At 34.6% G+C, this 11,561-nt stretch overlaps 1 pseudogene; it reads right to left on the bottom strand.

Moving 5' to 3' along the window:
• Window positions 1-568: 568 nt before the first annotated feature.
• LOC113255498 (60S ribosomal protein L6-like) lies at window positions 569-11,271 on the bottom strand (annotated as a pseudogene).
• Between the last annotated feature and the right edge of the window lie 290 nt (window positions 11,272-11,561).

The following is an 11,561-nucleotide window of genomic DNA, read 5'->3' as shown; positions in this document are numbered from 1 at the left end:
CTCTGTCAAATAAATAAATAAAATCTTAAAAAAAAAAAAAAGGACATTCATCTCCTCAAGGATTTGGGTAGAATGATTAAGGATAATTGTTATTCTCCAAACTTTCTGTTTCTTCAGTCTGACTCAAAGCAAATATACAAGAGACAGTAATGGAGGTATACACAGCTCTTAAAAGGTCATCAAGTTGATATAAACATACCCATACATAATTGAAGATATGAAGATATGAATTGTCATTTTTTAATGGTCACTGACATGAGGCCATGTTCATTTGTACTGTTGCATTATTTTCATTTTAAATATAAATGCCATTGAATATTTTCTTCTTAGGTGAATGGAATGAAATGAGTCCAATTTCTTACCTCATGCAGGTAATCTATAGAGTAGTTCGAGACACTCTGTCATTTTGAATAGTTCTACCCCACACCCTAAGGAAATCTAACGTCCTATTCAGCAGTGATCGTGAGGGACCTAACAAGTGGCAGGGTAGAGGAACTGCACAATCACAGTGTGGCAAAGCCAATCACAGTGGTCCCCGCCACAAATGACCAGGAAGACCATACCAGAGTTACACCATACCAGGTGGTGTGTCAACACTGGTCCTCTTGAGGTATCTACGAGTTCCCAAAGGCTCACTTTTCAATAGTCGGCTCCAGTTTTCTGCTTTTGCACAATGACTGCTTTCTATACTCTTTAATGGCTTTTCGTGTGCTTCTGCCAAAGCTGTAGTGGTCAAATAACCAAAGCAAAAAAATGAATTTATTAGGTGATTTTAGTTTACAGAATCTATAGATCTATGGGTAATCTTGAGATCCTAGAACCAAGAAAAAGAAGTAAAGTAACAGAAATCAGAGCTGCTGATTAATGGATGGCCCTGCTGCCATGTAACCATGAAGAAATGTTGAGCAGTCCCTGTGTCTATGCATTGCTTGCTGAGGTTTCAGTGTCCTGCGCTAGAGCATTTTTTTTTTTTTAGCCAAACCTCAGTTCACTGGAACTTGCATTATTACACCAGAAAACCATTGGTTTAAAATTTCCTGCTGTTAAAAAATCCTCAATTTTTCCATCCCTTCCTCTATAATCTTCCCAACTTGTTAGATTCCTCTGCCTACCAGGAACTCCTGTATATTTATTAAAAATTTCAAGCCTTATTCTAATTCTTTCCTTTAAGACTTTTCATTTCTCACGTCATGGATTTTCTTATAATTTTCCTGAAAATAAATACATATATACATACTTAACACACATGAAGTCATTTTCATCCCTCAAGTGAACTTTCTCGTTTGCTAAATTGTGTTAGTTTTCCTCATCATAAAATTAGATGATCTTCCTAGTGATAGTGTAGGATTTGGGGACTGTGTGCGTCCTAAAAATACTTTCAGTGGGAAATGGTATAAAAAGAGTGGGGGGACATTGTTCAGTCAATTTTTCATAGTAATTGTCATTTATCCCTATATCCATTTATAAAACTAATAGTAAATTTCTTTAAACTATTCTTGTCGAGGAGTTTGCAAACAACAAAAACATCTATATTTAAATATTTAAAATAATTTTTAGACTATTAACATGTAGAAAATTAAAAACACAAGTTTGAGAACAATCAAAATTATAAATACTTAATATTAAATATTGCATTTCAATACTTTGTAATAGGAAAGCATTTATTAATTGCTTATCTGTATATGATATTAAGCTAGGAGAAACTTACACACTAGTGAACTAATGTGGTCTGGGCCCAATTAGTCTGTGAATGATGAACCCACTTGCTTTGAGCGGGGTGCTAATGAGGCCCAGATCCCAGGTTTGATCTCTCTGTGGGCTGGTGAGTTTGGCTCCTTGCCATTGCCGCATATTTCACTTCTAACTTTCATAAGGAACTCTGACACATAGGTCAGTGGTCATATGGACAAACAAGATACAGAGTATAGGTGCACATTTCTAAATTCATCAACTCAATTGGAAAAACAAAACATGCACTCTTCTGGGGGAGGTCAATAATCTTCATTCGGCAATAACACTTCCACTTCTAATAGTATTGCCATTGTTAAAAATGAACAAGCCCTGTTTATGTAGAATGTTTGATAGGGTATAAACATCACCTTCATGGATGCTGTAACATTTTATATAAACATTAAAAGTTACTTAAACTCTGTACATCTATCCATTTCACTTATACACTGATAGGGCACTGAAAGGTAGAAGATAATTTGAAATATATACTTCAATAAGGGATCTCTAAAACAGTTAATTACATAAAATTTAGCTATTACCTCACGGTTCAAATGATTTTTGTATATGAAGCTTAATCATATTTGTTTTGCTTCAGTTTCAATCTTTTTTTTTTTTAGAGGTGTGGGTGGATGTGGAGGGAGGGGCAGAGGGAGAGAGAGAATATTAAGCAGGCTCCACTCCCAGAGCAGAGCCTGACTTGGGGCTTGATCTCACAACCCAAAGATCATGACCTGAGCCAAAATCAAGAGTCGTATGCTTAACCAGGCACCCTAGTTTTAATCTTTTTTGAAATTTTGTGTCAATGTCAAAAATTGTTCTGGTCGAACCTTCCTTAAGGCACAGCATTCTACAATTACTGGTTTTGTTCATTTTTAAACAATAAATCAATAAATGAATATGTCAATTAGAGTACAAGAAATATTTCAAAGGTTAAAATCTAGTTGTCTTGAAATTTCTATCTCTGTCAAATGATTTTTTGTTGCATATGTGTGAGCTATTCTCCTAAACTATCTATATTCTTGCCTATTTTGCCTGAGGAAATTGTATGGGTCTTTAATAATAGTATTATAAAGATTAGTATGTTATTGTTTAAAAAATATATTTTGGACATTAGGAGTTATATAACTTATGAGGAGCTCAAAAATAGGTATTTAGGCAAATAACTCAGGTTAAAATAAAATACGTTTTTAAAATTAAAATCATCCCCGGGGTTTTGAGGTATTATGCTAGTTTTTTTTTTTTTTTTTTTTTTCTGAAGCCTGAAAAAATGGTTTATTTCCTCAATCTTTAATTTCTGTACCGGCTGTATTTTGATAACTAATGGGAGGCTATAAATTTTGTTATTAATTATGAATGCCTTATTAAGGCTATCTTTATATATAGTTATGGTCAATAAAAATTCATCTTCAAAAGATTTGTTAAGCTTGACTAAGGAACTAGTATTCAGTTCAATGAAAAGTTATTCAAACCTTTCCATGGACTAGACTATTTTTAATGATTTCTTTCTAGATGCAACTTTCATCAAAAAATAAATATCTTACTCCTAGAACAATTACATACTTTTAAAAGAAAACATAGTGACAATATGATTTAATTATAATAAAGAGAATGCTGGTGTGGGCTCTATGTAGAATCCAAGGTTTTTTTTGTTTTGTTTTTAAGATTTTATTTATTTATTTATTTATTTATTTATTTGAGAAAGAGAGTGAGCAAGAGAGAGAGAGAAAGCACCAGCCAGGGTAGGGGCAGAGAAGCAGACTCCTCACTGAGCAGAAGCAGTCCCCAACATGGGATTCAATCCCAGGACCCTGGGATCATGACCTGAACGGAGGCAGATGCTTAATCGATTGAGCCACCCAGGTGCTCTAGGATCCTAATTTCTAAGCATTGCTGTTTTCTACATTTTTTATGTTTCTGTTGGTTATCAGGGGAAGTTCATGATATTGGGGATGCCATAGGGAGGTTTTTATAGTACAAAGACCCAATATGCACAATTCAGAAATAAGATACTAAAGAAGATAGATGTTATGGAAATGTATGTTATAGATGTTATGATGTTATGGAAATTAAAGGGTAATTCAACCATTTCTATGATTTCAACTATCATTTTTTTAAGAGAGTGGGAGGGAGGAGGGACAGAAGGAGAGGGAGAGAGAGAACCTTAAATAGGCTCCACACCCAGCCTGACACAGGGCTTGGCTTCTGTGGGCTCAATCTCACAACCCTGAGATCACGACCTGAGCTGAAATCAAGAGTTAGACACTTAACCGATTGAGCCCCACTCAGGCACCCCTCAACCATCATTTTAAAAACAGGGTTGGTTATAGTAACAGGAATAGGATTTAAACAAGGCCCTGGCCCCAGCACTTACTAGGCAGCTCAAGTGGGCAACATCAAGTTTTATAAGAAAACGCAAATATCTAGCTTGCAGAACGAAGGCCTTTTGACGTGTCTTTTGAGATTCCAGAGTACTAATAAAGGCACCTTGCTCTCTTCTGTTTTTCACTTTGAGACTTTGCAGTAGTTTCTGGGCATATTTCTTGGAAGATTTTCATTTTCTTTTCTTTCTTGCTTTATTTTTTTGAAGACGTGTTTAAAAAGTTAGGGTGGCAACGAAACAACATTTGAGAATATTGGATTGGTTAATCATTTCCTTCTCTCTTACACATTGAAAATAAAAATTATGAAGATCACAGAGGGACTGGATTTCCTCTAGGAAGTCATAGTTTATTTAGAATGTGTCCCTTTGATCCCCCATGTATAGTCATCCTGTGTTCATTCTGAGTCCAACAGAACAATTCCAGCGGAAGCAGCATTTTCACAGTAATGAGCTCAAAAAGCAACACTGCAAGCCTAAGAGCAATTTATGTACTACATTTGCAGTTCTCAAGGAAGTTGAGGGTGAACATGTAACTTGCAAAAATATTTGTTGATATTTAATATCTATCACCAGGATTAAGTCACCAGCCACATGCAAAACCAAAAACAAACAAAAAAACTGCTGAAGAAACATCAGCACTCACTTCAAACTGTAGTAGTTACATTAATACCATGATGGGAAGTGAGACATCCGCATTTACCTATCACTCTGTAAAGCATGGCTTCATTTAAAACCATTGGCTGTTCTAAATTCCACTCATATTTTATTCCAAGTTTTTTATGCATTTGTAAAAAATGAAGGGATAGTGGCCAATGAATTGGCTTTGTTAGCAAAAGAAGATTTTTGAACATGTAAAAGATACCAATTTTGTATTATCATCGGATGCTTCCAATAAAGAAAAACAGTTATTTCCAATATTTGTTTGATGTTTTATTTTTTTTTAAGATTTTATTTATTTATTTGACAGAGATAGAGACAGCCAGCGAGAGAGGGAACACAAGCAGGGGGAGTGGGAGAGGAAGAAGCAGGCTCATAGTGGAGGAGCCTGATGTGGGGCTCGATCCTGTAACGCCGGGATCACGCCCTGAGCCTAAGGCAGGCGCTTAACCGCTGTGCCACCCAGGCGCCCCTGTTTGATGTTTTAATCCAAGCTACTAAATCAAATCTTTGAAAAATTGAACGGTATATTAAGTTGAGTGAGGGATTCAACATTGAAAGTTAAATTTTTATTTGCAGTGATAAGAATATTAATTTCCTGAGAGCACAGCATCATGACACAAGCATTACTGTTGCTGAATTAAGAAACATTGGAAGAGAAATGTACTTGGAACTGGTGGTGTTGCACACTAAGTTCATCATTTTGTCATATCAATACTCTATCAATCGAAATATAAGCAGGTTGTTAAAATTTGTAAACATTTCTATATATGCACACCAAATAAACTACAAACATTAGGTGATGAAGCTGTTATTAATACAAAAACACCTGTGTCATGGCAGGAGCTGCCATCTGTCTTTGCTACTTATTATCGATTAAGTTTCAGAAGTGGTTTTGCCTTATAATTATTGAAAAGAAAGCTTTCAAAAAGAGAGATATTAGAATGTATTCCTTTAAAAAAAAAATAAGAAAAGAGATGAACAAATCAATCTAGAAAATTTTGAACAGTTTACAAGTTTGAAGTTTTATTATTGTGATTTGGAATACTTCAGATTGTGGGAAGAAGCTCTTAATGGATTTCCTATATTTATCGGTTAAGTTTATAGTCTATACTGGTAAATAGAATGCATTTGAATAGGATTCTGATTTCCAGCATCTATATTTGCCAAAACATTCCAAAGAATAATAAACTTTAAAAACTTATTTTATAAATTTTGACTCGTAAAAATATTTGTTGAAGAAATATACTCAAAATGGAGACCAAAAATGATAGGACAAAGTATTTATACATTTTTAATAAAAAAATTAGAATTGAGAATCTTCTCCATTTAATATTTTTTCTTTTTCTTTTTTTAGTGTTCAGTAATTTATCAGTTTCATGTAACACTCAGTGCTTATCACATCCCACACCTTCCTTAATGCCATCAACCAATTACCCCATCCCCCCACCTACCTTCTCCATTTAATATTATTTCCTCTGAGTTTATTGGATGTTTCAACATCTGTTGGGAGACTTTACTCAATTAACAATATTATGACTTGAATAGGCAGCACAGAGAATATAATCAATAATATTGTAATAAAAACTATTATGACCTGCAGAAGAAAGATCAATTGAAGGCAATTATTTTGAATTTTTAAAAAATAAAATAAAAGTTTGAAGAAGATTACATGAGTTTTATAAAAACATAAAAATAAATAAAGGATATTTTAAAAATATACTTCCAGATAAATATCAGTTCCATTGTATTAGACATTTGATTTATATACATAAGTAATTTATATATATAAATATACATAATATATATTATATATAATATACACATATATCAAGAATAATGTTTCTGTAATTCTGCTTATGGTATTTTTAAATTAATGCATAAATAAGCAATAAAAAAGCAATAAAAATGAAGCTATTTTTCAAATTATAATGCAGGAGTTTTATTTTTGAAAGAATCTTATCTTTGAAAATAGTTTATGAAAAGAACTATTTGAAGATCCATGATAAAATATAACATGTCATCGATAATTAACTATTCAAAAAAATTGCATGATTTTAATGATTTTTTAAAGATTTTATTCATTTATTAGAGAGAGAGAGAGAGAGCGTGCGAGCATGAACGGGGGAGGGGCAGAGGGAGAGGGAGAAGTAGACCCCTTGCTGAGCAGGGACCCTGACTCAGGGCTAATCCCAGGACCAGAGATCATGACCTGAGCTGAAAGGAGCCACTTAACAGACTGAGCCACCCAGGCGCCACTGATTTTAATTATTTTGACACACTCTTTCTCATTCAAAAATGTCCTGACTTGGATGATACATTATATAATCACAGTATTCTTAGTCATCACTTCCTCCATCAGGTCTAAATTAAGACCCAAGGTACCTGATGAAATATTTGAGACAGTATTTTCTCACAAAGTGTAATAATCAAACTTTGAGCACTGCACAATTTTAGAGAAGGAAGAACTGGGTAGACTATCCCAGACGAAGCAAACTTAATAAAAAGAGAGCAAAAATTTAGGATTAGCCTAAAAAATATTGTCAAAAGGTGAAGGAGCATATGTATAAAACTAAGAAAGAAGCAGTCACGAAGAAAGGCCAACAATAAATACAGTTTCTGAGAAATACTGCAGATGAAATACAAATTTAGTGGATGGATTGAAGAATAGTCTGCATAGAGCACAAAATAAATTAAAGCATTAGACTACTGGGTTAATATCTTTCAGAGACCATTGGGAAGCAACAAAGAGAAATATTAGAGGAAAGTAAAAAAAAAATTATGGGTGATAAAATAAAACAGAAGTGTCGTGATGTCTAAATTAAGAGACCCCACACAAAAGTAATGGTGGCAGGAAAGAGGGGTGCCTAGGTGGTTCAGTCGCTTAAGCGTCTGCCTTGGGCTCACTCAGGTCATGGTCTCAGGGTCCTGGGATGGAGCCAGCCAGAGGGGTGCCTGCTTTTCCCTCTCCCTCTGCCCCTCCCCCTGCTCATGCTCTTTCTCTCTCTTCTCTCTCAAATAAATACAAAAAAATCTTTAAAAAAAAAGTGGCAGGAAATAAAATATTTCAGGAAATAAAGTCATGGAACATTGACTCAGAGTGTCTCTGAGTTAAAGAAAAGTGAATTCAGATTGAAAGGCTTTCGATGTTATACAAAATAAATTTTAAAATTTCTACATATAGACGCATTCTATTAAAACTAAAAATTTAAAAGATAAGTCTTCCTGAAAGAAGAAGCCAACCATCCATAAAGAAACAAGGTACAGATTTATTTCAATTTTTTCATTAGCAATAGTTGAGTAAGTAGGAGAATAAGTAATATTTCACAGGGCTGAAGGAAAAGAAACTCAAGTCAAGATATTTTTTTAATCCCATGCAACTGCCATTTGAAAGTGAAGACAAAAAAAGAATTTAAGCATACAGAGTCTCAGAAATTTTAAACTCATATACAGACTCTCTTGGAAAATAATCTTGGATGAGGTAGTCCAGTAAGAAAACTAAGTCCAGAATTCGTCAAGATAAATGGATAGGCAAGATATGCCAGGTGTCTGGTTTCCAACACTATTCTATCTTAAAATACATCAAATGCAATGTCGTTTCATGACTAAAAGCTGACTAACACATACGTCAAAAAACAAAAGCAAAATCCAAAACAATAGATCCGAAAGATATAAAGATGAAAAAATGAAAAATGTATTTTCATAATATGAAAAAATATTAATCTGCAATGCTATTTCAAAATTATTAAGCAAAGCTTTATAGAATTTGGGTGAAGGAAATGATCTGTACAGTCAAAAATATTTCTTTCAAAAAATGATAGAGTGAGTAAAAGCAAAGCAAAAATATTTAAAAGTTAATCACCAAGGATGGCTGTAAAGAAGGCTTATGATCTGTATAATAAAAAACTATCAAATGTAATTTGTGTAAAGAGAAATTTATGAAACACTTTAGACTTGAATGAAAACAAACCAACTACATGTCAAAATTTGACAGATACAATCAAAACAGTGTTTACAGGGAAATTTACAACTGTAAATACATGTATTAAAGTAAGAGCAAGGGACACAAACAACTGAGTGATCCTATTGGAATAAAATAGAAGAAAATTAAAAAAAATAAAGATAGACATAAGTGAATAAATATATTAAAAACACAAATAAATTAAAAATAAACTATCTTAGAGCTTAAAAACGTGACATTGACAAGAAATAGGGTAGAGAGAGGAAAACTAAATTATTTATAATTACAATGTGAACTTAATCTTGTTTCTACTTGCTGCTTTCTCTAATATGTATTCATGTAGAAATATATATGCCAAATATATCTTCATAAGTATGTATACATGTATAATTCCAAAGACATAGCAGAGATTAAAGCAAAAATAATATACAAAATTGATTAGTTACACAGTTGAAAAAAGCATAAGTAGATACATTTCAAAAAGAATATAAAATGAAAATTGACATAAGAAAAAATAGGGGCGCCTGGGTGGCACAGCGGTTAAGCGTCTGCCTTCGGCTCAGGGCGTGATCCCGGCGTTACGGGATTGAGCCCCACGTCAGGCTCCTCCACTATGAGCCTGCTTCTTCCTCTTCCACTCACCCTGCTTGTGTTCCCTCTCTCGCTGGCTGTCTCTATCTCTGTCAAATAAATAAATAAAATCTTTAAAAAAAAAAAAAAGAAAGAAAAAAGAGAACACCAAAAGCCATTAATGCAATTAAAATAGGAATAGAAAGTTGGAATATGCAATTATTAAGCTTGAGTTAATAAATACAGAGAATGATTTTGGTATAATTTTTATTTTCATTTGTTTATTTCTATATTTCTTAGTTGCAGAAAACAGAAATTGACCCTGGCATTTAAAAGTACTAGTTATATTTAAAAGTACTGGTTATATTAAGCTTCCTTTCACAGATCAATGGAATTTATTACTTTTGGTGAAGAGTGGGCCAATCAAAAAGGGTAACAGCTCAGTTTTTTCCCCATTCACAGGTCATTGCAACACACTTGTTTTTATTAGTTGTGGCCCACTGTGCTGATTCACCCTTACCCTATGGTTAACTATGACCATTTCTAAATTTGTCCTAAAATATTTGCACAAAGGCAAATTTGTCCCACCTGGTAGTTGTGGTCTTTGTTTTTCTTCCACGTGATTTACTTTGTGCTTATTTCTTCTGAACTTAACCCTATTAGTACTTGTTCCATCTCTAACACGTACTCATGGAGAAATGTTGGCCCAAGCCATGATCACTCTTATAGTTTACCCACAGCAATGTGAGGTCAAATAGCTCTTTAAATATAACCCAATTATTTACCAACCCAATTATAGTTTCTATACTACTTAATTGTTCTGTTCAATGCAATTTACAGACTACAGTAAAGTATATGAAATTCTCTTTCCAACATTGAACACTAAATACATAAGGAATGTGGCAGTGTTGTGAACCCTCTCTATTTTTTCCCCTGGAGTTTGTCCCCATATTATTAACTTGGAATTCTTATCTTTATACATTTTTTTGAGAATGATTATAAAAGAGTATCTCCAGAATTTTTCTGTTCTAATGCCCATATGTCCTTTTCTTTTCTTCTTTTTTCTTTTCTCTTTTCTTTGCTTTTTTTTTTTAGACCATGTTTTTTGTTTTTAACGGATCTGTTATTTAGAGCACCAACTTGTGAAGGATAAACTCCATTTGTGAGAAAACACACAGAGCAGAGGTAACCCTGAAGCTGAGAAACAGCTTTGATTATGGGAAGAATTTTCTAGTCCACAGCTTTCTGATTAACTTTGCGCTGCTCTGTAATCTCCTATTTCTCTCTCCCTGTGACAAAGATCTCACCTTCCTGGAGTCTGGGTCTTGAAATAAGCATCAGTGAGATGTTTTGGGATTTTCACATTGCCGAAATCGATTTTGGTGCAAGTGGCAATCACAGATTTCTGGTGCGTTTTACACAGAGGGTCTCAACTGAGGGCCAGAGATCCAGTTACAAGCAGCAAGCCACTGTTCAGTTGCTTCAGGAAAACCATCCTCTTGCCTCTTTTGAGGCCAGTGAAGATGAGCAAGATGTTGCCAGGAGTGATGCTAGCTCATGGTTTCCTCACATGCTGACGGACAGGTTTTTCGCTGTGGCTCAACAGCTTCCAAGTACGCCTTCAGTAGGGTAATAGCCAGGCATTTTGCAAAGTTTAACTATTGGGTACCACATTCTTGTAACCAACAATTGGTTTCCTGACAGTAGCCAAGAACCTGCTCCTTTTGCTTTTCAACCCTGGTTTTAGCTGCTGAATATTTCCTCTTGTGCATGGCCTTTCTGGAATACAGAGCCGGTTAGGAATTTCTGCCACTTCCTCTGACTAGGACAGCCTTTCGGCTGCCATGAGGTTCCCCCTCTTCTGCGTTTTAGCCTTGAGGTGACCCTTCTCAATCTCGCCACCAGCATCTGCTTTCTTGGCTTCAGGCTGCTTCTCGCTAATATCTGGCATCTCAGCTTTTTCACCCACCATCTTGCAAGATGGAAAAGAGCTTGAGCCATGTTTTTTAACTGGTCAACACTATAGGAGACTCTGCAAGATCTGGACTAGGGACAATTGGAGAGAGAAAAAGGCTGAATGGGAGAGCCCTGGCTCCAAAGACCAACCTCATCTTTGCAGGTTGGTCTATATGTACTCTACCAGCATCTTATTAGTAAACCACTCCCAAACTCTAAAATACATGGATTTAATTTGATTTAATTTAATTTGAGTCTCTCTACACAGAAGTACTTCCCAGTGAAACTAGACACTCCATGGGCAAA

Source organism: Ursus arctos, unplaced genomic scaffold (assembly GCF_023065955.2).
Source record: "Ursus arctos isolate Adak ecotype North America unplaced genomic scaffold, UrsArc2.0 scaffold_11, whole genome shotgun sequence".
Lineage (NCBI taxonomy): Eukaryota > Metazoa > Chordata > Mammalia > Carnivora > Ursidae > Ursus > Ursus arctos.
This window is presented reverse-complemented; position numbering and strand designations above follow the sequence as displayed.